We start from the raw sequence: 27,082 nt of genomic DNA, 5'->3' as shown, positions 1-27,082 counted from the left end.
TTTAAAAAAAAAAATGTTACTTGCCAACATATTGGCCCATATGCAATTCATTTTTTAAGTACCTAAAAGTTGTTGAAAAAGTATTATCACATTTTTGAGTATTTTCTTGCTTGCTGGTGACTTAAAAGGCATTTTATGACAAGCTGTGGAAATATCACCAAAGAGAAAACTCGTGAGGAAAATTGAATTGCATATGGCCCATTGTGTTTATCCTCTATCTCATACTGACTTGCAGGGCTGCCATGAGAAATTTCTGGGCCCCATACTGGGAAAACTTACTGGTCCCCCCTCACTTCCTTCCCCTATATTTTACCCTTATGTGTGGTAAACTGCCAGTGGCAGGAAAGACAGAGAGGCAACATTAGAGAAGTGAGGGGGAGGTGACCGAGTTGTGCCATAGAGCTCATGATGCACTGGAGCCAGTCTGTTGGCAGCTAGGCCATAAAAAAGGGTGTTGCAGCAGTAATATGAAATGCCCAAGTCATTTAGTTGGGAGTAAGGAAAGGGGGAATGTGGGACATGTTCTTCAGGGAGGTCGTTATTGTGTTCATGTGGCCTTGCTGTTTCTAGGGACAGGAAATTAGCAACTGCAATACAATTTTGGCAGAATTTGGAACTGCTTTACTTGATGCTGGATCTGTGGTGTGGCCGTTGTGTATTTACCGACTTGCTTTTAGGACCAGAAGCAATGCACGTTCTCCAATATGGAAGCGCAGAGATAAATAAAAATCCCAAATAGTTTCTTTGCCCTTTCCACTATCCAAGCTCAAAATATATTTTTCTTCTGGAGTTTAAGGAAGAAATCACTCACAATGTACATAAGAAAACTGTTTACAGCTTGCCTGAGAAAAGCATTCATGTCACCTGGCGACTTGAATGTTACAAGGGCACTGTGACTTTCTGCAAATGCAATTAGTGCAGCTCCTCGATCTCACATAAAAAATAAAAATAAATTGTAAGTCATTCCTGTTGTGAAGTTCTGTCAAGCTATTCGCTCAGTCCACATAAACAGCAGCTTCAATGGACAAACAGGTGCCAAATGTATATGTAATTATCAGTACTGCAAAGTATTCCTATTCAGTGAGCTACAGTTCCATTTGCTGGAGATATTTACAAGACAGATATTTTTCTAATGTGGCATTTAGATGTTTTTCTTGTTTTCCCACACTCCATCTGGGCTTTTCAGAAAAGATAAAAATATAAGCTACAACGCTTGTTCAAGGCCAGGCTGTGGTGTGAATATCCAGCAAGGCCTAGCTGTGTCCATAACGGTGCTGTGAGAGCAGCGCCCAGTATGAACCAGTATCATATCCCCCACACAGTACCTTGATCTCTGCCAATTAACTACTCCCTCATAGCTGCAACAGTCTCAGCTCAGCACACGATTTTATTATTTTTTTTCCTTGCAGTATCTGCACAGTATTCTTCATAATTAAAGGAAACCCGAACAGAGAAGACGACAGCTGGATCTATCGCCTTTTCTTTTCAGAAAAGCTTATTGCCTGGCTGAGGTGCTGATCTTTTGTCTTAAATGATTGCTGAATCATAGTTTTAGAAACAAGAATAAGAAAATCTGGTGTTCTGACTCCATAGGCTGCATGGGTGTGTAACTGAAGCTTGATGCACGCGTCTATATTTTCCAGCTGACAAATAACCCAATCAAAATGATTGGCTTGTCCACTGATGGAAGTGAATTCTTCTACTGAAAAATAAGTGAAAACCCATAAATGATTATTTTCTCGGTCACCGATCAATTGGGTGTGCTGGTAAATCTTGACTAGTCCTGCACACATCCCGCTAAGTCCATGTGCAAATGGCTGAGCAATGTTTACCTGAACTGCAAGTACATGCTTAGAACACAAAAACATTGCACATGTGTATGTTGTTTTGGTTCTTTTCCGTTAGCCGGGCACATCCACTAGGTGGCGATAAAACTCCACCAGAGATACATCTTTCCCTACTATCCATGGCGGCCTGGAGGGGGAATAGTAATTAACGCCACCTAGTGGTTGCGCCCGGCTAACAGAATACTACCGTTGTTTTGATTGATAAGTCACCAGTGAGAAATCTGATCAGAATGATCTATTTTTCTGAAGGTTGCCTATAGGTTGCTTTGTGTGGACGAGCCTTTAGAAGCTCTGAAGACAAAAGATCAGTAGTATAGCACATTTTTAAAAGGAAATAAAGATGACAGCATCCATATTTTATCAGTTCTATTGACTTTTACTCAGGGCTGTGGAGTCGGAGTTGGAGTCGAGGAGTCTGAGAAATTTTGGGTACCCGGAGTTGGAGTCAGTGGTTTCATAAACTGAGTTGGATTATTTTTGTACCAAATCCACAGCCCTGGTAAGTATTAGACTAAGGAGTCGCAGTCGAGGAGTCTGAGCCATTTTGGGTACCTGGAGTCGGAGTTGGAGTCAGTGGTTTCAAAAACTGAGGAGTCGGAGCTTGCAGATTTTTGTACCGACTCCACAGACTTGCTTTTACTGAGAAGTATATAGAGGCTGGCATTTTTAAACCCTAAGATCAAAAATCCCTTTTTCTAATTCCTCCCTCCCTCTTCAGATAAACTAATACTGTAACATCCACCCAAGTTCTAGCTTAGAGCTCTGTTCTAGGCCTCTGTTGGCTTATATTGGCCTGCACAGTGCCCCCTATGGTATATCAAATGGTGAAGATTTGGCTTTGACATGCAAGGTGGGGGGAAGAGGACTGTGGCAATGTTGAATAAGTAGTTTCTAGAATTTAGCGTGGCTGGTGAGATTAAGGACAGTGCAAACAGAGCTAAACTGGCTCCAGAGACCATGGCTCCAAAGATAAGGACCCTGATAGATAAATCATGGCACAGTGATACATTAGCTGGGAGGGAAGAAGGGATTAGAAAATATTTATTTTTTAATTCTGGCTTTAAAGGTGGCCATACACTTATAGATTGGCAGCAGGTTCGACCATCAGATAGATTTCTGTCAGGTGCCTGTCAAGTCAAATCTGACAGGAATCTATCTGATGTGTGCCACACACTAGGAACAGATTATCATTAGATTTCAGAATGAAATCTATTGGAAATCGATCTAAATGCATTATTGGAGCATTAGATCCAATGCAACTCTGCTAGCAGCAGATCGAACTAGATTTTCCATCCTGTCAGATAGATTAAATCGATCGATCGGCCAATTCAATAGAATCGATTTCTGATTTATTCCATAGAATCAATCGGCCGATGGCTGAAATCAACCAGTGTATGGGCCCCTTAAATGTACTTCTTCCCTGGCTTTCATGCTGATATTTTGATATCAACAGGTTTAAAGGGACCCTGTAGGGGCATTGAGGGAAAATGAGTTGAACTTACCCGGGGCTTCTAATGGTCTCCCGCAGACATCCTGTGCCTGCGCAGCCACTCACCGATGCTCCGGGCCCCGCCTCAAGTTCACTTCTGGAATTTCTGACTTTAAAGTCAGAAAACCACTGCACCTGTGAAGCCGCGCCCTCCCTCCCCGCTGACATCACCAGGAGTGTATTATGCAGGCCCAGTATGGTCTGTGCCTGCGCAGTACGCTCCTGGTGACGTCAGCGGGAGCGAGGACACGGGCGTGCAGGCACAGTGGTTTTCTGACTTTAAAGTCTGAAATTCCAGAAGTGAACCGGAGGCGGGGCTGGAGCATCGGTGAGTGGCTGCGTGGGCACAGGATGTCTGTGGGGGACCATTAGAAGCCCCGGGTAAGTTGAACTCATTTTCCCCCGACCTCCCTACAGTATTCCTTTAAGTCACAATCCAATTAAATGTTTTCCTAAGTTTTCTCCTAGGTAATATTTTCAAAACTTATCAGTAAGCCACCAGCCACGACTTTTAAGCCACCAACAAACAAGAAGATACATTTGAAAGTACTTTTTCACCTACTTTTTGGTGCTTTTTCAATTGCAAAATACTGAAAAGTTATTTTAAACACAAGATAAAAAAAAATATCTCCAAGGAGGAAACCTATGAAATACTGGGACAGTGATTCTAAAGGTAGAGGCCAGTATAAGCACAATGGTCATAATAGTATCTGGTTTTAACCAAAACTCAGAAATGGCACCCTCTATATTTTGCTCTTCTCAGGTTTATTTAAAGCGTATATGAGATGAAAAACTAACTATAACAAGTAACTTGTCTATATATCTTATCTAAAGTGTAGATAGTTTACACAGCAAATCTAGCTGCAAACAGTTTCAATAGAATATGATTATTTCTTCCTGTGATACAATGACAGCAGCTATGTTGTTTGTAAACATTAAAAACAGGCAAGCTTATCTGCATCTTCTGTGAAAAAACCTAATCCCTCCTCCTCCTCCCCTCTGCCTCTGAAATCTCTGGCTAGTAATACCTCCCCTCCTCCTGCCCAGGCTGAGCTCCCATGAGCCCTTGCTACTGCCAAGGCTCTCTGAAAAACTGTGGGCGAGGCTTGTTTAGTTTATAGGGAACTGAGTATTAAAACAAAAACAAAAAAGTATTTGGCTTGAGGAATGCTCTATAAACAATAGGAAAGTAACACAATTATGCAATGAGTAAAAGTTCATCTTGGATCCACTTTAAAGTTTACTTGTATGCAAATTAAGCAAAAGGTGTAATATCCAGAAAACAAAATCTCACCACAAGCTATGAAAGGGTAACTCCAAGAGGCTGATGCTGTACACCAAATTATCCCAAAATACTACATTTGGGTGGAAAAACAACTGAGTTACCTTAAAGGCAATCCGTCACAAAGCTAAACACTTGTCTTGGAAGTTGCCATCCTCTGGATCACACGCCGCATAATATTCCCACAGCACTAACATCAGCTTTCACTGCCAAGAATATGTAGCCTGTAAGTGAAAGGATGGCAGACTTTGACACAGGCTTCTCATACAAGAGTTCAGCTTCACAGCACATTGCCTTGCCTTTGAGGATCAATCAGCCCAAATGTGGCTTTTCAGCCTGGTAATCTCAATCAGCCTATAGCATCTTACATGCCTTGGACTCTAATGATGAGGTCACCCTGCCACAGGTCCCAGTATAATTCCTGCCACCATGATAGTCTTTGTTGTGCATCATTAAAATAAATTTCTACCTATGCGGTATGTTCATTGATGGAGGTAAGACATTCTTACTTCTATACTATATGATTTCGAATTAAAGAGACTCTGAAGTCTCTTTTTTTTCCTGATTTTCTTATATAATAGTGTTAAACATTATTTCCCAAACGAAATCGCTGCATCCCCGCGTCAGATGAACGATTTAATACATAGAGAGCGACCTGCAAAGTTCCACGACTTTGAAGGTCGCAGATCTTGCTGCCCTGGAGAGGCTGAGCTTTGAGCTGTAGCTCTGCCTCTCCACAATCAATCTCCGCGGGTCTGCGCCTCCTCTCCGCCCCTCTCAGCGAAGGACGACTGAGAGGGGCGTAAGGAGGCGGCGATCTGCAGAGATTGACTTCAGAGGAGGCAGAGCTACAGCGTAAAGCTGTGCCTCTTTGAGGAAGTAAAGCCCTGCGAGCCCCGGAAGCTTTGCAGGGCTAATCCGAATCAGGGAGAAAAAGAGACTTCAGAGTCTCTTTAAGTTATATTCGGGCACCTCCTACACATCATTTTTGCCACCACGATAATGCAACTTCTGCTGCGATTTGGCTGTTTCCACCCCTTAATGTGTGATATACGGTAAGTTCATGTGATATACCATGGATTTGAAAGTCAAGAGAAGAGAGAACCCTAAAAAGGTATTACTTCAGCAGGAAAAACTCACACACATCTTACCCTTACAGCATCGGAGAGAAATAATGGACTAGCAGCACCAGCTAAAACGCCTGAAAGATTAATGTTGGATGAATTTAACCTTTTCCCACTGCTAACTAGAGAAGAGATTTTAGAAAGTCCCTGGGCATCACACATCAGTAATCCACCAGTGTGAAGGACGATATTTTTAGTATTTTACAACAGCATCACTTTCCCCAATCCCTGATGCAGAATTTAACAGAATACACTGAGCAAACAATCAGAATCAATACACTTCACCTACATGTGTGAGTTGGTGTTAAATAATTCAGAAATTCCACCTGTGACTCTATTAGTATAAGAGATGTCATTTAATGGAAAGGATGAGTAGCCTTATGGAATAGCAACTCTTCCTCATTGAAGGACACATATTGCACCTATAATAAAATTGAGCTAAGGGCTGGGAGCCACTACGGGCAATTTAGCTACTGTAGCCACTGATGCGATCACTCCGGTATCGCTCACAAATGCTGCAGGCAGATTTTTGACACTGCTAGTGCAATACACTGGCATGGCGCTTTGCTGATTGCTGACTGCAAAAGTGCTCTTAGTGGGCCCCAGACCTTAGACAGTGTGTGTATGTCCACTTTCCCTACTGCATACATGATTGAAAAGAGTGCACATTGCTTCCCCCCAAGATGGTTTACTAATATAATATATATAATATGGTTATGATAATAATTTCAAGTTATGCAAACTGTATTTTAATGTAATCAATCTATGCAGTCTGGAACTGGACCAATCAAAATCATAGTACATAGTACAAGTGATAGTACAAGTCCAGCCCTTTGTGTATGAAAGTCTCATGTTATTGGCAAACTGAAATATTGTATAGTCATGTTTGTATAGAAAAGCCTGGATCCCTATGACGTCTTTGCAAGAAAAGTTCTGCATGCAGTCTATGTGTGACTATATGTGCCATGCAGACTGTGGCATGTGTAATATGAGCCATACAGACTGCGGTATGTGTGATTATATGTGTCATACAGACTGTGGTATGTCTGACTATATGTGCCATACAGACTGTGGTATGTCTGACTATATGTGCCATACAGACTGTGGCATGAGTGACTATATATGCCATACAGACTGACTGTGGCATGTGTGGTACATACACACTGTGGTATGTGTGCCTATATGTGCCATATAGACTGTGGTGTGTGAATATATGGTCCATACAGACTGTGGCATGTGTGACTATATGTGCCATACAGGCTTTGGAATGTGTGATTATATGTTCCATACAGACTGTGGTATGTGTGAATATATGTGCCATTCAGACTGTGGTATGTGTGACTATATGTGCCATACAGAATTTGGTATGTGTGACTATATGTGCCATACAGACTGTGGTATGTCTGACTATATGTGCCGTACAGAATGCGGTATGTGTGAATATACATGCCATACAGAATGGCAGAAGCGGCAGTACAGTAAGCCAGGAGATAGCAGTGACATCTGTCTCTCGATACCACATTCCCTCCCCTTCAAAACCAGCAGTAATGATACAGAGCTGTCATCCCCTATCAGAGATTATATAGAGACACAGCAAAGGTGCATACACAAACTGAATTGAGCATGTGTACATGTGTGATCAAAGCTCATGTTAAGATACGGTACACTAGCGCTTTAAATGACAGCGACCCCCTCCTTACCCCCCTGACCGGAATCGGCTCTATCGTTTTCTGCACATTTGTCCCTTTCCTTTTCCTTATAGACGCATCTGAGCAGCACTTGCCCCCACTCCTGTGGCTGAAAACCATTGTGTGTGTACACATTTTAACAGGCTGAAAAATATGTGATATACTTTATACTAACTTTAGAAGGCTTACAAGCTCCCTAAATGCAGGTGTCGAAATTTCCATAATGCTGTTAAATAGTGCCTGACTCTCATAGCAAAGTACACACAGTCAGTGATACTGAGTTCTGATTGTGGCTAGATTTATACATTTCCAAATGTATAAATATATAAATAGCCCAAATTTCTTGTACCACTTTACCCCTTACTGTACTTGTTGCTGCAAAGCCTCCTGTGTGCTGCAGCCCCCATGTTTTCCCCTTCTATCATGTGCATTGGTGATGTGCGGTCCCCATTTACAACTTTGCCATTGGACTTATAGCCTATAGGTAGCCTGATGACTCCTCCCCCTTTATCTCCAGTATATGTAGCCAGATGACCTCACCCACCTTCCCTCTAGTATACGTAACCAGATGACTCCTCCCCCCTTTCCCTCCAGTATAGGTAGCAAGATGACTCCCTTAATCTCCCCCCCAACCCCTGATCTCCCTGCATTGCAGCATTTGCAAGCTTGCAAATGCTGCACCAGTTTAGCATGCTGCTTTGGCGCCCTTCCTCCTGCGGTGCCCTAGGCCATGGCCTAGGTGGCCTTGGCCTAAATCCGGCCCTGGTATTACATCATTTTCTAGTTGTCTGATTGAGGAAGGCTTTCAGGGCACCTCTATAGGGGCCTACAGCTTCTTATCTATCAATCTGAGTTTTGCACACCGTTCCACAGATGTCCACTTCTCTATTTATCAAGCAACTGCACTGGGGGTGAAGCACAGTTGTGAATACATTATAAGGTGAATAATTATAGCTGTTCAGAGTTTCCTAATAAACAGCTCAAATCTAGCCTTAAAGAGAACCCGAGGTGGGTTTGAAGAATATTATCTGCATACAGAGGCTGGATCTGCCTATACAGCCCAGCCTCTGTTGCTATCCCAAACCCCCCTAAAGTCCCCCTGCACTCTGCAATCCCTCATAAATCACAGCCACGCTGCTGACAAACAGCTTGTCAGAGCTGTCTGTGTTTATCTCTATAGTGTCAGTCTGCTGCTCTCCCCGCCTCCTGCAGAACTCCAGTCCCCGCCTGCATCCCTTCCCTTCCTGCTGATTGGAGGGAAGGGACGGGGGCAGGGACCGGAGCTATGCAGGAGGCGGGGGAGCAGCCGAGACTGACACTACAGGTGTAAACACAGCCTCACAGCACGGCTGTGATTTATGAGGGATTGCAGAGTGCAGGGGGACCTTAGGGGGGTTTGGGATAGCAACAGAGGCTGGGCTGTATAGGCAGATCCAGCCTCTGTATGCAGATAACATTCTTTAAACACACCTCGGGTTCTCTTTAACTATTACCCTGTAGATAAGCAGCAAGTGAAAATGTATATACACTTGTAAGCTGTTACATGACTGGTGAGGACCTTGGCAACCGAAAATGGTTGGCTTTATCACCAAGACAGGAAAGTTACAGCGCCTCCTATGGCATGTTCCAAAGATTGTAGAGCTACCCAGCTGCACATACGTCATTTTGAGATTTATTTTAGATATTTTCAGTCATGAAGGTTACATCCCCCCCCCCACCCCCCCACCCCCCACCCATAATATACTGCCCAGAGGTGGAAACCAACATTAATAGAGATTCCTTTCTTAAAACCGTCAAATGGTTTGATCTTATAACAATATCAAAATAGTACCAAACTCACTTTTCCCACAGCCATAGTAGTGGGAGGACTGATCAGGTCAGTGGGATTGCAGTCAGAATGCTTTATGCAGTGGTCTCATTTTCATAGCAGCTGCAGGAGAGTTTCATTGGGCAGAAAGCACATGCCCAGGAATTGGTAGACGATGTCCACAGTTAGCACACTTTGAGAGACACAAAAAAGACTACAGATTGTTTTAATCAGTTAGGCAATGATAATCTACACGGCACATACTGTATTTTCAAAGCCTCTGTCATTTTCTTATAAGTTTTACAAGGAATGTGTAAGACTTGGTTCATGGTTTATACACATTATATGAAATAAAGCAATATGTTAGCGCACAGAAATACATTGCCCATACGACTCAATGGGAATGTTCGAATCTCTGCATCGTAACAGGTTGTATTATCCTAATGTGCGTAAAATAGAAAATGACCAGGCTGTAAAAAAAAGTACATATTTAATGGAACGCATTTTTAGCAAATGTCAAAAAAGTTTAGTTCTGGGAAAAGAAACAAGGCATATGAATGTTTAATAAACACGGAGGGATTGCTTTAAAACACCGCCTGTGTGCTATTCATACTTTTCAATGAAGTGAACGGGAGGTGACAGCCTGTCAGAATTCAGGGCCGCACTGTATGCAATGTTTATTTAACGCAAAGCACAGTTCTGCAAAGCAAATGCTTCTGTCGAATGCCTAGAAGAACCCTGTCATTCAGCCCCCATGTCACAGCTGTACTAAGTGCTCACTGAGTGCTCTGAGAGCTGCACAAAAGCCTAATCACCTGTCTTGAATGCCAGGATGAACATGCTAACTATAATAACAAGAGGCAATAAAACAATAAAGAAAGAACGTTAAGCCATTCTATGGCTCTATTTTAATGTATCATGGGTCTCTCCTATTAATAAAGCTCTGATAGACAAGAGATTCATCAATTGCACGGCACAGAGGTTTGTCATCCTGAAGGTGAAAACATCAGTGCAAGTCAATGGGGGATAGAGTGAGGGTAGGGTCACACTTGCAGCCACGGGCAAATCAGCATGCTTGGCCAGCAGCCAGCTGAGAACAGCTGACTGTCGGCAAAGGGGAATCGCACGAGTTGTGTGAGAAAAAACAAACAGTGTCAGCTTTTTTCCCTCACGGCAGAAAACTGCACAACAATCCCAGTGCACTGCGACTGTACATTGGGAAGCATTATTTTTGTTTTTGTGGGCGTTTTAAAATTCCTGTGATTTTTGCCAAGTGTGACCCTAGCCTCAAACTCTCAACAGAATGACTATCAAAGTTGATTCCCCCCCCCCCCCCCTCCTTTTTTTTAAAAATGAGAAAATGGACCGTGATGCAAAAAAACAAAAAGTTTCGGCTGTGTTCACACTTATTAACATTTTCCGCACCGCGCTAGTTGAAATCTATGTCCTGTTTGTGGCTATTTATGTCTGACAGGACGTAGATTTCAACTTCGTCGCTGCGGGTTCCTGCTGCTCCTGCTGATCGCACCGCTCTGCCACCACCACAGCTCACTCGCCCTGCTGTCAATATGATGGGCCGGTCAGGAGCCGATTTCATTGGCTCCTGACCACGTGATCACTGTGAGCTAATCCCATTGACTTACATTGATAACAGGGTCAGGAGCCATTGAAATCGGCTCCTGACCGGTTCACAGAGCTCTGCCGTCATAGCGACGGCAGATGCGAGGGGCCTGCGGCGATGGGTGAGCAGCATGACCGGCAGGTCTGTGCAGAGATTCATCAATAAGCAGTGTTTTGTGGTACCAGCAGACTCTGGTCCTTAAAGTGAACTGACCACATTCTCTTTCACTTGAATCCCTCCTGACATAGAAGCTGCCATGTTCCCCCCTCCCCTTCTCACATTCCTTATTTACAGAAGTCAGAGATGCTATCTTGACACATTGACACACACCCTGGCTTTGAAGACACACTCCTAATTATTCACCCCCTTTGCTGATGAAAGGCTTTGTTTACCTCTTGGTAATTAGCTCAATAAAACAATTAGAGGTTCCTGAACTCTCTGCGGCTGGGGACGGTCGGCAGGCCTGCTCAAACAGGCCAATTTAACAACTTTGAATGTAAAATACAAGGTAAAATTAAAGTTTATTTTAATAATGAAACAGATAGTCGGCATACATTTTTCATGTGCTATAGAAATGTCCTGAGTGAAAAAAAGGTGCTCGGTTCACTTTAAGGATCCGAGATGAAAAACTAACTATAACAAGTAACTTGTCTGTCTATCTTATCTAAAGTTTAGATAGTTTACACAGCAAATCTAGCTGCAAACAGCTTCCACATTTTATGATTATTTATTCCTGTAATACAATGAGAGCAGCCATATTCTGTTTGTCACATTACACACAGGTAAGCTAATCTGTATCTCCAGCCCTCATCTTGTGAATACTTCACTCCCCTCTCCTCCTCCCTCCTCCCCTCTGCCTCTGAAATCTCTGGCTAGTAACCTCTTCCTCCTGCCCAGACTGAGCTCCCATAAGCCCTTGCTGCTAAGACTCAGAGTGCCAAGGCTATTCAGAAGCTGTGGGCGAGCCTTCTTTAGTTTATAGGGAATTAGAGTATTAAAACAAAACAAAAAAAGTATCTGGCTTGAAGAATGCCCTATAAACTATATGAAAGGAACACAATTATGCAATGAGTAAAAGTTTATCTTGGATCCACTTTAAGGGGCCAGAGACTGCTGGTGCGGAAGTGTAAAAGTCGCTTCTGCTAAAAAAAATCACATTTTCGCATGTGTAACTTACTTCTTGCAATATAGATTCGCAAATTGCATGCAATTTCCCATTGACTTTTATTAGCTGTTCTGAAAAAACTCATATGAATGTGAACTTTATCGCAAAAAAAGTTAAGTACAATGATAACTATGTAACCTCACTTAATGTAGCTTTAAAAACTGGTCCTTAAAGTGTACCAGAGCCGCAGAAGAAGAAATGTGTGTGCATGTGCAGAAAACCACGACTGGCGCGGCTCAGCCAGTTACCGGGGCTGATCGCAGCTGAACGGGGGACCGCGGTAGGACGGCGAGGGACTCACACATGTTTATGGGGCTGGTAAGTATCAATTCTTTCTTCTTCTCCAGCTCTGGTTTCCTTTAAATATAAAGATGCGAGTAACAGAACATTAACAAGTGTTGTACATCTATAATATGGATCCTTGCAACGGACTATGAATATTATTTTCTATTTTTGGCTATAAATTACTGCCTAACAGACATATGTAGCTACCCAGACTTTCAACCAACCACAGTAGCACAAACTGCGATTTCCATCTACTACAAACAACTACTAAACACACTGGTTGTGTGGCATCAGCTAGGTCCACACAGGCAGATGGGAACTCTAAACTTGGTATCATTTTTTGTTTGTATACAGCTCCAACCAAAACTGATCGAGAGAGTATTCATTTTGAATGGATTTTTGCTAGACTCAGAGTATTTATTGAATTTAACTGCATTTCTCTAATTTATCAAGAAAACTGAATTGTGTATGGCTATCTTTACAGAATGTTTCTCTTATCTGTCATCAGTGGTCTCAAGCTGCCAGAGGAAACAGTCACTGATTTCTTTCAACAAAGGTGGAGGCTCTTACACATCCTACACAGAAAAAAACATATTTTCTGAAACAAAGGTACCAGTAACTGGTCCTGTTTTGGAGAAACTGCTCTGCCCATTTTAAGGATCCCTAGTCTTGTGATTCTACACTCATAATCATATACGGTACTGTTCTCTCTTTACCTGTCTGCACATGTAAATGTTACTGATTGCGAAAATAACCCTATGGCCCATATGCAATTCACTTTTTCCCCTAGTTTTCTTCTAGGTGATAATTTTTCACCTTCTCTTTACAATATTTTTTCAGCATTTTACAACTGTAAAAGTACCAAAAGTAGTTGAAAAAGTACTATCAGAAATAATCAAGGACACGCACGTGAGCAAGCGCCAGTCTGGCGCCCCTGGTCACCTTTCCCCTGCACACCTCTACACCATCTGCTATCCAGGTTTGACTTATCTTTTTCTTCTATATGTCAATAACTGCTGGCTTTTGGCTGAAGAACAGAATAAAAACGCTTAAAGAGACAGGTGCACAGTATTTTTTCTCCATGTGCCATAAATCTAAATATATGATGCTGTGCCCTTTAATTTTACTTACTCATCTTTGTTTCCAGTTTCTTCCAGCATCACTCCCAATCCCAGTTATTGCTGCTTCTTTCATTCATACGCAGGGCAGTGACATCCTTAGGCCAGCAGTGGCCCCATCTTAAGCTGGGATCCTGCCGCATAGTGGCAACTTTGAGAAAGGCAATTTTACTGAGCACATGGGCAATGTCTTTTACTGGGCATACGCAGCTTAGTTTAAAAAAATGTGCTCACAGCCGCCGTTGCTGAAAACGGGCCTATTCCAGGGAAAGGGAGTGATGCTGGAGGGAAAGAATAGAGCAGGAATGTAAGAGAAACTAAAGGTGACAGCACCAAAACGTTTTTCCAGTTCAGCTTTGCTTTAAAGGGAACCTTAACAGAGAGGGATATGGATGTTTACTTTTAAACAATACCAGTTGCTTGGCACTCCTGATGATCTCTTTTGCTGCATTAGTGGCTGAATCACACACCTGAAACAAGCATACAGCTAATCCAGTCTGACTTCAGTCAGAGCACCTGATCTGCATGTCTGTTCAGGGGCTGTGACTAAAAGTATAAGGGCCCGTTTCCACTAGACCGAATCTGCATGCGTTTCCTGCATGCAGATTCGCATAGCCAATACAAGTGGACTGTTTCCACTTGTCATGATTTTTGAGCGTTTTTCTGTGCAGAAAAAATCTGCACGGCAGAGCCATCAGAATTCGCATACCGCATGCCGCTGTGCGATTCGCATACAATGTCTTTAATAGGAAATTTGCATGTGGTTTTGGTATGCGAATTTTCATGCGAATTCGCATACGATTTCGCATAGAAACAATGGAAAAGAACACAGGTACTGCCATGGTTACATTCGCATACATAGTCATCCATGCGAAATCGTATGCAAATTCGCATGAAAATTCACATACAACCGCATTTTCCGCGGCGATTCCCACCGCACAAGTGGAAACAGGCCCTTAGAGACACAGGATCAGCAGGGGAGTCAGGCAACTGGTATTATTTTTAAAGGAAAAAAACATATACTTCTCAGTTTAGGTTCCCTTTAAGCAGTAGAAGTATGATACATAATTAGGCTGACTCACTAGGGTAGGAGAAAACTGAAAAGCATAAGTGATCCAGCAAATCTGGACTACATTATGTGAAACGCATCTGCTGTTAGTTGGCAAAAGTTTGCAACCTTTGTCTGGGTCGCATCAGTAGGGTTTCTGAAAGGTTAGTAAATTAGCAGTTCTTTGGTTGCAGCCAGAGAGTTCTGGAGTTATTCAGTTCACACTTGCTGTGGCTCAATAGCACAAACACTAATTCACACTATCCTCCCAGTAACTCTCACTCTAATCTGATATGACACAGGCATGTTATGCAAGTGTTTGCTACCTAATAACAGACACCTTTATAAAAACATCCAAGTTTACTGGATCACTTCTGTTCTCCATCCTCATCACCATAACAACAACTGCAGGTGAGCATGTGGGTTAACCCAAATACTGATGGACACTTGCATTCAGGGTCACCTGACTACAGTTTAAAAATGTATACATTTTAAAATGTAACAAGTTGTGGTAAACTTAAACACTTATTCCACTGACACAGTATATCTACGTCGTCTGTGGCATCCTCCAAGCCACGACCACGTAGATATACGTTTTAACTTGCAGCCCTGCTGTGCACGATCAGGTGCAGTCAGAGCACACCCCCCGACACTGTCAGCTGCATTACTAATTGGTGAAAGGGAACATGTTCCCTTGTAGCCAATTAGTGACCCTCCCATGGATGAACGATTACCGCTGTAGCCAACAGCGGTGATCCTTCATCTCTCCCCTTCTGTGGGCAGATCTATAAAAAATGCCACTGCAAGGAAAATATCTCACCTTACCTGGTTCCTGCGGTTATCCTGCAGCCCCAGCCGCTGTTCACCGCTCTTCACTCAGCCCTGTGATGCCTAATATCCGGGTCCCGGCTTGATGGCGTTATCATGCCAGGACCCGGATGTTCGGCATCACAGGCTTGCGTGCACCTTGGTGAATGGAAGCTGGGGCTGAAGGATGATCACAGGAACCAGGTAAGGTGAGATATTCTCCTTGCAGGTGTGAGAAAACGCGGAAAAGCCGCCGCGTGTGTTCAGAACAAGGCGGCTGATTCCGCGTTCAACGCGGCGGTTTGCACGCGTAGGCCTACATCTACCATTATGGCTGAACGCGGAGAAACCGGCACATGCCCTGATAGCGGTGCGGCTAGTTCCGCGTCCAGCGCAGCGGGTGGTATACAATGCATGGCTAGTGTGACTGGGACTGATAGTCCACACAGGTTCAGAAGGACGCGCGTTCGCGCTGAGAGGCAGAACTTTTATGACAGCCAGAAGGGAGTCAGCTGGCCAAGCCGGTCAGCTGACGATTCAACCAGTTCCCATTGGTCCAGCACTTGGGGAAGGCGCTGGAGAGCACTGTGGTATATATACTGGGTGCTGGTCATTCACTGGTTGTCTGCCGTTGCGATCACTACGTGGAAGCACTCAGACCTTTTGTTAGATTCTGTGTTACCAGTTGTTATATTCAGACTAGTTCCAGGGTGTTGATGATCAAGGACCTCACACCCAGATTAGGGAATTGTATTACCATTCTGTTATACTTCAGACTAGTTCCAAGGTGTTGATGATCACGGACCTCACACCCAGATTAGGGAATTGTATTACCATTCTGTTATACTTCAGACTAGTTCCAGGGTGTTGATGATCAAGGACCTCACACCCAGATTAGGGAATTGTATCACCATTCTGTTATACTTCAGACTAGTTCCAGGGTGTTGATGATCAAGGACCTCACACCCAGATAGGGGACTTGTATTACCATTCTGTTATACTTCAGACTAGTTCCAGGGTGTTGATGATCACGGAGCTCACACCAAGACTAGGCATTGTTTATTATCTGTTATGACCTTCTGCTTTCCTGACCACTCTTCTGATTACTGATTTGGTACCTCGCTATATCTGATATTCTGTTGCCAAACTGTGCATTTCTTAGGATTACTGAATCTGTCTCCTGTCTTTGTACTTATCTGTCCGTGTGTTGCCGACCTGGCTTGCCCGACCTCGAGAGCTATCTCCCTACCTTAGAGATAGTTCACAGATCATTAGTGACACCCTCCTATTGGTGTCACTAATGCTCTGGTCCTTCCATCTCTTGGCCTGGCTCCTCCCTTCGGGAGATTCTCAGGTTACTGGAAGGCACTTGTTCTCTTTTGCAGTATAGCCTACTGCTCTGATACCTGTTCTCCAGGTATTGCTATCAAAGTATTTACTGTTGCACCAAAACACTCCTATCTCTCCGGTGTCCAGAGGTTAGTGATATATCTGATTGTTGGTGATACTGCAGATCATCAATAATCGGGTATATATCTGTATTCTTGGTGATACTGCAGATCACCAATAATCAGACCCTCTCTGTGTTACACCGATCGTTACAGCAGGGGCATTTTTTTATCAATCTGGCCACGGAGGGGGCAGAGTAGTAAGGGGGAGCACATCCGGCTACCCATAATAGAGGGTGGGGGTTCAGACATCTGAAAGGGGGGTTGAAATGTATTTTGGGGCATATCTGGGGGTGGGGAATTAATAATGGGGGGCACATCTGACGGTCCTGGGGGCCATAACCTAATACTGGGGGCACATTTGGCTATAATGCGGAGGGGGTGCTAATCCTGGGGGCACATCTGGCTACAATGGGGAACATTGATCCCGGGGACACATCTTGCTATAATGGTGGGCCCTATTCCGGGGGGCGCATCTGTCTATCTATATGGGGGGCTAGCAAATATGGAAGACAGATCTGGCTATACTGGGGGGCCGATATTGGGGGGCACATCTGGCTATACTGGGGGGGGGCTGATATTGGGGACACACCTGGCTATCTATCCTTGGGGGACGTAATACTGGTGGCATGTTTGTTATCTACTGTAGCACTTTTTATTTTTTTACTAGAATTGTTGAACCCTGAGGATTGATGCAATTTTTCATTTTTTCCCTTCTTTTTCCCATTCAAATGCATAGAATTTTTTTTTAATTGGGTCAATATACACCCTTATGAAAGTCTAGTATGTCCTGAAAAAAATGATATCTAGATCATTTAGGTGTCGTGAGTAGGGATAAAGTTATGACTGTTTAAATAGGGACATAGCTAAAGCGTCAAAACTGCTCTGGTCCATAAGGCGAAAAAAAGGTCTGGATGCAAAGTGGTTAAAATCTTTACTTCTCCCTAGAGGGTGGATCTAAGAAATCTATTAAACATCTGTACACAATGTACAGTATGTAATAAATAAGACAATGTAAGAAAATGAAGAAAAGTCATTCTGTGCTTTCCTAACAAGATGAAACATATGTAAACCCTTTTTAATTCTTTGAAATATTTGAAACATTGTACCTCTCAACGAGCAGTAAATTTGTCATGTAAATTTATTCATAATCCTATCAAACCAATGTTTGTTAGGACACATTCCAGGAATACCATAAAAATACTGCAACATACCTTTTTCTAATGATACTGAATATCTTTTGCAGATATTAATGGGCTAAAGATTAATACTCAAAACAAATAAAAGTTGCCCATAACAATAAATCCAAGATTAATAAAAAACTGGAATGAATAAATGAAAACATTAAAAACTAAATCAAATTCCCCAATACCAAATAAGGTAACTACTGAGAGTTGGAAGATTCACAATATAGTATAAATCAATTATTAAAGAATACAAACAGGTAAGCTGTTAATCAATCACAAAAAAACAAGATTAAATGCATAACAAATACATATTAAATTGATAAGTATAATACACTGCAAACAGAATTAATCTGAAAGTCAAACTGAATGAATGGGTGGCAGACAGTAACAGTAAGCAAGAGAGATAAATGCTCTCCTGTGACCTAAATAAGGAAGTGGAGTGCCAAAGTGCTGAGCCTCACGTAAGGTGCCAAAGGTGTGCACCTGGCACTTGTTACTTTACTTGGTATTAGGGAGTTTTAATTTGTTTTTAACATTTCAATTTTGTCGGATACGCACTCAATAAAAGTTATTGAATTCCAATCATGGATTTATTGATATGGGCAGTTTTGTTTTGTTTATATATCTTTAGATTTAATATATATCTATAGATTTAATATAATCATGTATATAATGTTCTTTGCTCTGGTTTTCACATGCATCTATTGTATATGATACAGTGTTGATTACAGTAACCTCTATTCTGCTAACAAACATGCTGAGGCAAAATGAGGGACATATTTTATAAGTAACATTTTCTGCCATAGAACTAGGTGAACACACATGACAGCAGATAGACTTGCAGGCATAATGTTGCCATCCTCGCAGTATATTGGTTTGCAACATCTCCAACAGCAGGAGTCCTTACCTCACCTCAACCAAACCCTCAAGCCCAAATGAGCTGAGCAGAGAACTGCAGGCTTTGGTAAGGAGACACAGAGTGTTGTTTCCTCTGACTCGAGTCGAGTTGGTGACACCCAAGACATTGCAATAAGGCTGGGGTGTCACTACAACTGGAATGAAGGTATGGAAAAAAAATTGTAAATTGTTGTCTGTCCTTACTGGAGAAATAAGGCATGAGTTATGAATCCCAACCAATTCCCACGCTACCCTACTTTTACAGAAGGTACAGATTCCTGCAAAACAAAAAAAACACTAAACACACTAATTGTACTTAAATAACAACAACAGTAATACTAATAATTTATAATAATAATTATTATTGTTATTTAAATATTAGCTTTCTAGACATATAGGTATAGATAGAGTAAAAGTACATGCACATTAATTAATAATACATTTATATTTGATTCTCAGTGACTCCTCATTTTTCTCCGGTTCCCTGATAAGAATTCTCTCTGGGAGGCTTTTTTTTCTGGATGCTCTGTGGAATGGTTGCCATGACAACTAAGTACGCTCCTTCTTGTGATGGATATTAAAGCAGCAGGCAGCTTTTACTGTGGTGACGAGTAATTACTAAAATAGGTAGTGATCAAAATACAAATGACCACGTTTTCAGAGCGCTTTGTGCACTTGCAGGCAAAGGCAACCATCTTGCCATATACGAAGTAAAAGGTACATACAAATGTATACCGGTAAGCATCTAATTAGATAACTGAAGGCAACAATAAATATAGCTAACACATCTCTGTGACCCATTGAGTGCAGCGCACCAAGTACCATGATGAAGATCTAGGAAACAAATTAGATTACAACAAATACATTGCATAAAGCTTCTAACCTCCTTTACATTGGAGTAAAATCTATCTGTCATATTATTGCTTTTCTTGCCAAACATGGCAGGTAATAAAGACACCGGACTAAGTCCTCTGATGTCTACATCTCTGTCCTACATCCCAGATGTCTACAATCTCACCTTGGAAACTGTGATTATCACTGTGGTTTACATGTATCCAGACTGAGGCAATAAGCAGGCACATCCATGTCCACACGCAAGTCATTAGGTTACAGACCTCCTAGGTAACTGCGCTGTCATAAGTCATCCGAAGAAGGAAAGATGGTATTTGATAACAGCTAGGCTTACAGGGAACATAAGGCGCCAGACAGCTCAAGTAAATGGAACAAGACTTTTTTCCCTCTGGCAAAACACAATGGAAATCCTAAAATAATCTGAAACGTAAAATGTCAGGACCACCCATATATGGCAGTTGTGGCCACAAGCATTTACAATATATCTGATGGCTTACTAATCTGGACAAATGATCATGTCTGACACATAGGGCAGGACCTTCCTAGCTCTAGACTGACAAAGATAAACCGAATGTGGCAAGTAGAGACCTCAAGGATAAACTGAAAGTGGCAAGTGAAGACTTTTCCATGCTGCTTGGAATTCCTTAGTACATAATGTTGCCAGATGTGTCCTATATAGATATTGTAATTTGGTCTAGATGACACACTTTACATTGATTCTTTAATGGACGTAAGCTCACTTTAAGGAAGCTCCTCATCTCACATTTATCATCTTCTTCAGGGCATAACAGTATGGGAACAATCTGCATGTAAATTTATTGTAAGGATAAATCATGTTTTTAAGAAAACATTTTTTATTTTCAGAACAAAAATAGTACAAACAAAACCATCATAATAAAGACAGCAAAACTGTATTAAATACACATACATGCACACAATAGTACACATGTATGAACTATCTCAAACATTCATGAATTCTATATGCAAAGCAACAGTTGAATAGGCTTATCCAGGACTGTAGAGTCGGTACAAAAACACAACTCCAACTCCTCAATTTATGAAGTTGAAGAGAAATCGAGAGCCCAATATGGTGTAGTATGTCAAAATTGATTGGATAAATGAAACAGTGAGATGGTAATACTCACAAACACGGGTTACCACCTAGGCAACCACTCATTAGGCAGGTGAGGAGATTAGACCTGTCCTCACTCAGGATTAAGAAGTCGCTCTCTGTAGATAGGAAGAAAGGGGGTAGATCACCCCTCCACCTGGGGTGGACTCAAATATATTGGTAGGTGAACAGAGGCGCCAGAAGGATAAAAGTACATAACATTTTTTAAAAAATTGCTGGGAGGAAGTGGTGGACTCGCCTCCGTTAAAGCAGACACCAAGGACTGTAAATATATAGATATACACATTTATTGAAAATACCCCAAAGATGCAACGCGTTTCGCGGGCACAGCCCACTTCTTCAGGCAATAAGCAGGGGATAAACAACAGCAATTCAGTTACAGCAAGCAGAGCACCTCTGTCTATCTCACAGAGGTTCTCTGCTTGCTATAACTGAATTGCTGTTGTTTATCCCCTGCTTATTGCCTGAAGAAGTGGGCTGTGCCCGCGAAACGCGTTGCATCTTTGGGGTATTTTCAATAAATGTGTATATCTATATATTTACAGTCCTTGGTGTCTGCTTTAACGGAGGCGAGTCCACCACTTCCTCCCAGCAATTTTTAAAAAAATGTTATGTACTTTTATCCTTCTGGCGCCTCTGTTCAGCTACCAATATATCCTCAATTTATGACTCCATCGCCTCTGACTCCTCGACTCTGACTCCTCTAATTTGGTTGAATGAAAGCATGTGACGTTAAAGGCATTTCATCACTGGCAAAGCTTACGAATTTTAAAGCTATATTAAAAAGGCATCAGCTTTTGGGAACAAACAAAGCTCCTGGGCAGAAAGCTGCCACTCTACACTCTCGACCTTCCCAGCTAGTCACTGCCAACCTGAATTCCCTGGCATGCTGTCTGTATGATAAGATTCACCGGAGCCCCACATCAGCCGGATGCTGGCGTGTAGCCCCTCCACCTTCCAGAAAAAAGGCCTCTGCTTTTTCTATATCTGATAGAAAAGGCCAGGGTCATTTTCTGCAAGGGGCAGATCTATGCACCGGAACCCAGCTGATACAGGGTTCTAGTGTATCTTATTAAAACAGTTTTTAAACTTTTTAGTGCACCTCTGTGTTTTTATGTACAACAGAGATGCACTGTACACTCAGGATATAGCTGTAGAGTAGTTGTTAAATACTGCAGTGTCGCAGTATTGGCGTGAACAACGGGAACACCCGGCAAGTAAAATGCAAAAGTTGAAATCTACATCCTGACGTGCTCGCTCCCACACGCATCAGCGGGAGCTTACTGCGCAGGCGCAGTACGAAGTTTTTCTGTACTGCTCCTGCGCAGTAAGCTCCCGCTGACGCGCGGGAGTGAGCACGCGCACGGCCACAGCAATGCAGCCACACTTCTATTCCTCTAGTTAGATGAATAATTACACCCGTGTCAGCGGCAGGGAACGGTGCATCGGAAGAGGACGGCGCGGGACATTCTAGCTGCAGGGGGGCGATAGAAGCCCCAGGTAAGTGGCAGTTTTTGTTTTTTAAAAGATCAACAGAACCCCATTAATACATTTGGCAACAGATTTAATTAAAAAAAATACAATCTAATAAAAATTAGGGCACCTCCCCTACCCCATAAAAAAACGTTGTGATGTCAGCTGGAGAGTGGGGGAGAGAGCTGGGTGTTCACCAGGATCAATACACAAGTCATGGTGGACTGCTTTGTACTGCACTGGGCAATAAAAAGCTAGCAACTGCAGTGATTTCTGATGAAATCTTCTCTAATATCCCCTGGTGCACGGTGGCAGAAATGGGTAAAGACCTGTATCAGGAACAAAAGGACCACTTACCTAGCCTACCACTAACTGTAGAGTGTAACTTGTAACCTATTGAAAACACATCCAGTCTAGAAGCTGAGATGCTGATTCCTCATTTCCCCTGCTAGTGCAGTCTACACTAAGTTCCTGCTTTTAGAAAGAATTTGGAAGCAGCAGCTAGGATTTTCGTTGGCTCTACAAGTAATAAACTGATCTCAGTACAGTGTTAGTATCTGCAGTAAGAGAAGTTGGGAGCACAAATGTTTGGCACTTCAACAGCTTGTAAATATAAAGGTCAACCAAAAAGTAACATCCATCTGCCATGAAAAGTATTCTTTCTGTACAATTTAACTTGCATCTGTCAGTTTAATCTCTTTTATCCCTGTACCTCTTGTCACATGACTGTCGTTCGGCAGCGAACCTCCAGCAGACAACTCACACGCTTGCAAAATGGCTATCCTCACCACAGCAATGTGCTGATTAGATTCAATAAGTACAATAACATGTTCCCAGTGAAGCTCAGATGCCATCACAGGCTGTCCATGTTTTAGTTATAAGATTAGAACTATTTTCTTATTTTGGCCCAGTGTTGTAAAGTACTCAAAACATCAGTGTTATGGCCATAAATGACCTGTATTCAATGGGAAATTTTAGTTGCAAGGGGAGAACCTACACAACAATTAAGTAGCAGTGGTATATCAGTGCTGCCTCCTCTTGGTGTGATGTGATGCGAAAATAAACCTTTGCTATCACATCAACAGCTACATCTATCCAAAACTGTCCCACCTATCCAAGCCACGCCAGTCTGTGTGGTAAATGGTTGAAGTGCCAGAGAGTCAGTCTGGAGCTTTGTAAGTAAAATTCTCATTCAGTATATGCAAATATGGGGTTTTCAATGTTCCATGCAGGCAGCCTTAGATCAAAACCACAATCCAGATTATAGGCAAGAGAATTTACATATCATAACTGAGCCCCGTGAAGACTAAAGGTCAGATTTAAATACTGATCTCCATAAGCAATCCATAATTATGCATGCAAAGCCCTTCTGCATGAAAAGTATTTTTTAATTAGCATTAGCTGCTAAAGTGTAGATGTAATTAGTTTGGAGTTAGGAGTCATGGAGCGAGAGGAAAGACCAGGGATGAATCAATGACGATGACCTCTTTGCTTTGTTCCTGTAACCCTTGTGGCTGTAGCAACAATTGTGTTACATTCCTATGATAAGTACACTGATGAACAAGTGACAGTGCAATAGACAGCGCAAGAAACATACTTGGTGACATAGCTGAAGATTGCGTATTGCAAGTGTTGCAAATTTATAACTAATATTTTAAAATGGTGTAAAGAGAAACGTTTGGTTGAGTATACGACACGACAGATACCTTACACAAAAAATGCACGGTATCTAATCTTAATGGACCACTATCATGGAAAACTGTAAAATTTGAAATACATACAAATAAAATGTACATTTCAAAGATGTCAGCCAGTTTCCCTACTCATTTCCATGCTGTTTTTGCAGTTGGACTGAGCAACTGCAGTTCAGTGAGTGCTTTTGTAAATAAAGAAATAACTGAGAATCCCCATGAGGAGATGGACTAGTACAAAACCTGAAATATCTGTCAGAATTTCACTGCCTAGTGTAAGTGACAACCACATAGGAAAATATTAATTTATAGTTCATGTAAATCTTATATATACAATATGAATTTTATATTTTAAAATTTTTCACGATAGTCGTCCTTTAACAGCTTTTTGGCTGAATAATGTAAACAGTGTAAACAATATAACAGTGTTGGGATGCTCCACTGTGACAGTCTACAATTTGCAGGCAGCTGGGGATGGCAGTGGTTTTATAATAATAATAATTCCTATTTATGTATAGCGCTTTTCTCCTGTCTGACTCAAAGCGCTTGTAAGGCAGCACAGTAGGCAGTAGCAGTGTTAGGGACTCTAGCCAAATAAATTCTTAATAGAAATTCTTAATAGAAAGAGCCAAGCTTTTAACCCCAACCTCCAATGTCAGAGGCAGATCACTTAACCATTACACTATCCAGCCACTTGTATATTGTTTGTTCAGCCTCAAACCCAACAAAGTAACATGTGAGTGTATGGCAACTTCCTACCAGACATGTGCCTGTCACTAGCCAGCACCAACTACACATATTTACGCCCCAACCCAGTGTTCTCCCCAAGCCCATTTAAGTGGGCGCTCCGCCCGGCTCCGCCCTGGCACCCGCCCGGCTGCTGCTCGCTGTCACATTCTCTTAGCCAGCATGTGCAGAGGGGGCGAGCAGAGCAGTGAATAATAATGAACAGGGGCGGGACACTCGCAGCTCTTGGTCCTGAGCCCTGTGTGCAGAGGAGGCGGGCAGAGCAGTGAATAATAATGAACAGGGGCGGGACACTCGCAGCTCTCTGTCCTGAGCCCTGTGTGCAGAGGAGATGGGCAGAGCAGTGAATAATAATGAACAGGGGCGGGACACTCGCAGCTCTCCTCATTCAGCGAGTCAACAGCAGAGAGTGTGAGGAGAACTGAATTGAAACGTGCAGACTGCTGGGGGAGATGACCATTAGTTGCAGCCCGGCAGTACATGGTAATATACAGTATATACTTATAGTCTGTATAGTGTGCTCCCTCCTTTGCATTCCTGGGATTCTTTTATGTTTACTTTTTGTCAGTCAGGAACAACAAATTGCAGGAATGGAGTGGAAAGGGCACACTATGCTACTACAGAGTATATATCACTGTGTGACAGCATGGCTGATTCCTTATCATCTTATGTCAGTCCTGCTGGAGAGACAGAAGGCTCTGCACATTTGTTTTAGGTGCCCATTAACAGTACAATTTTTCTTTCAGATTTGATCTTTCTACGCCATTTGAATGATCAAAACTAATCTGATGGCAGTTATCGATAGTTCCCATTAACAGATCAATTTAAGAAGGTTTTACATTACAATTCAATCATAAAATCAAACTTTTGAATCAATATTCCCCCCCCCCCCCCTTTGCAAAATGACCAAAGAATTGTTTCACATCGATTTACGCCACATAAGGCACATTTTTCTATGGGTCTGAACCAGGGGCGTAGCAATAGGGGTTGCAGGGGTAGCGACCGCATCGGGGCCCTTGGGCCAGAGAGGCCCCATGGGGCCCTTTCTAAACCAAAGTATAAGCTGTTTATTGGTCCTATGGTAGTAATAATCACTTCTATAGATGCTTTGAATGGTAGTAATCGTTAACACACTGTTCCCCATCCCCTTCTTGCACCTCTAATACTGTAGATGACCTTGGCAGGTATTTTTGCAATGTATCAAGTGTTACGTATAGAGTGCTTGGGGGGGGGGGGGCCCAATGTAAAACTCGCACCGGGGCCCTGAGCTCCATAGCTACGCCACTGGTCTGAACATAAAAATTGTGTTGAAAGATCGAATCTGAGGGAAAAATTTTACTGTTAATGAGCACCTTTAGTTACGGTGATCACAGCTGCCAGATGCTGCTGATCCCCATAAAGCTAAACTGCAACGGCTTTTGCAGGGAACAGCACAACCTAAGAGGCTATGATTTCATATGCCTCTCCATCACCATTTGGTACACCCTACAGATTAATATTATTATTATTATTATTTAGTATTTATATAGCACCGACATGTTACGCAGCGCTGTACAGTGTATATCTATCTATCTATCTATCTATCTATCTATCTATCTCTCTCTCTCTTGTCAATAACTGTCCCTCAAAGGAGCTCACAATCTAATCCCTACCATTGCCATATGTCTATATTATGCAGTGTAAGTATTGTAGTCTAGGGCCAATTTTAGGGGGAGCCAATTAACTTATCCGTATGTTTTTGGAATGTGGGAGGAAACGAGTGCCCGGAGGAAACCCACGCAGACACGGAGAGAACATACAAACTCTGTTGCAGATAGTGCCCTGGCTGGGATTCGAACCAGGGACCCGGAGCTTACATTCCCATCTGCTTCCTGCAACGATGTCCAGGAACCACCTGAGGGGAGAGCTGCACTGCAATTGGGGGCAATGGTGCAGTTTGCCCTTATGGAAGCGCTAGTCCTGAATTCCCCCTCGCACCCCACCCGGCTAATTTTTTATGCCACCCGGCTGGGAAAAAATTCTGGGGAGAACACTGCCAACCTATATACAGTGGTGTGAAAAACTATTTGCCCCCTTCCTGATTTGTTATTCTTTTGCATGTTTGTCACTCTTAAATGTTTCTGCTCATCAAAAACCGTTAACTATTAGTCAAAGATAACATAATTGAACACAAAATGCAGTTTTAAATGACAATTTTTATTATTTAGTGAGAAAAAAAACTCCAAATCTACATGGCCCTGTGTGAAAAAGTGATTGCCCCCCTTGTTAAAAAATAACTTAACTTTGGTTTATCACACCTGAGTTCAATTTCTGTAGTCACCTCCAGGCCTGATTACTGCCACACCTGTTTCAATCAAGAAATCACTTAAATAGG

The 27,082-nt window shown here is 42.4% G+C and overlaps 1 protein-coding gene across 2 annotated transcripts in view; it reads right to left on the bottom strand.

Moving 5' to 3' along the window:
* Positions 1–27,082, bottom strand: part of PLCL1 (phospholipase C like 1 (inactive)) — a 373,846-nt gene that overhangs the window by 244,622 nt on the left and 102,142 nt on the right. The window lies entirely within an intron of this gene.

The sequence above is a fragment of the Hyperolius riggenbachi genome, chromosome 7 (genome assembly GCF_040937935.1).
Source record: "Hyperolius riggenbachi isolate aHypRig1 chromosome 7, aHypRig1.pri, whole genome shotgun sequence".
Lineage (NCBI taxonomy): Eukaryota > Metazoa > Chordata > Amphibia > Anura > Hyperoliidae > Hyperolius > Hyperolius riggenbachi.
This window is presented reverse-complemented; position numbering and strand designations above follow the sequence as displayed.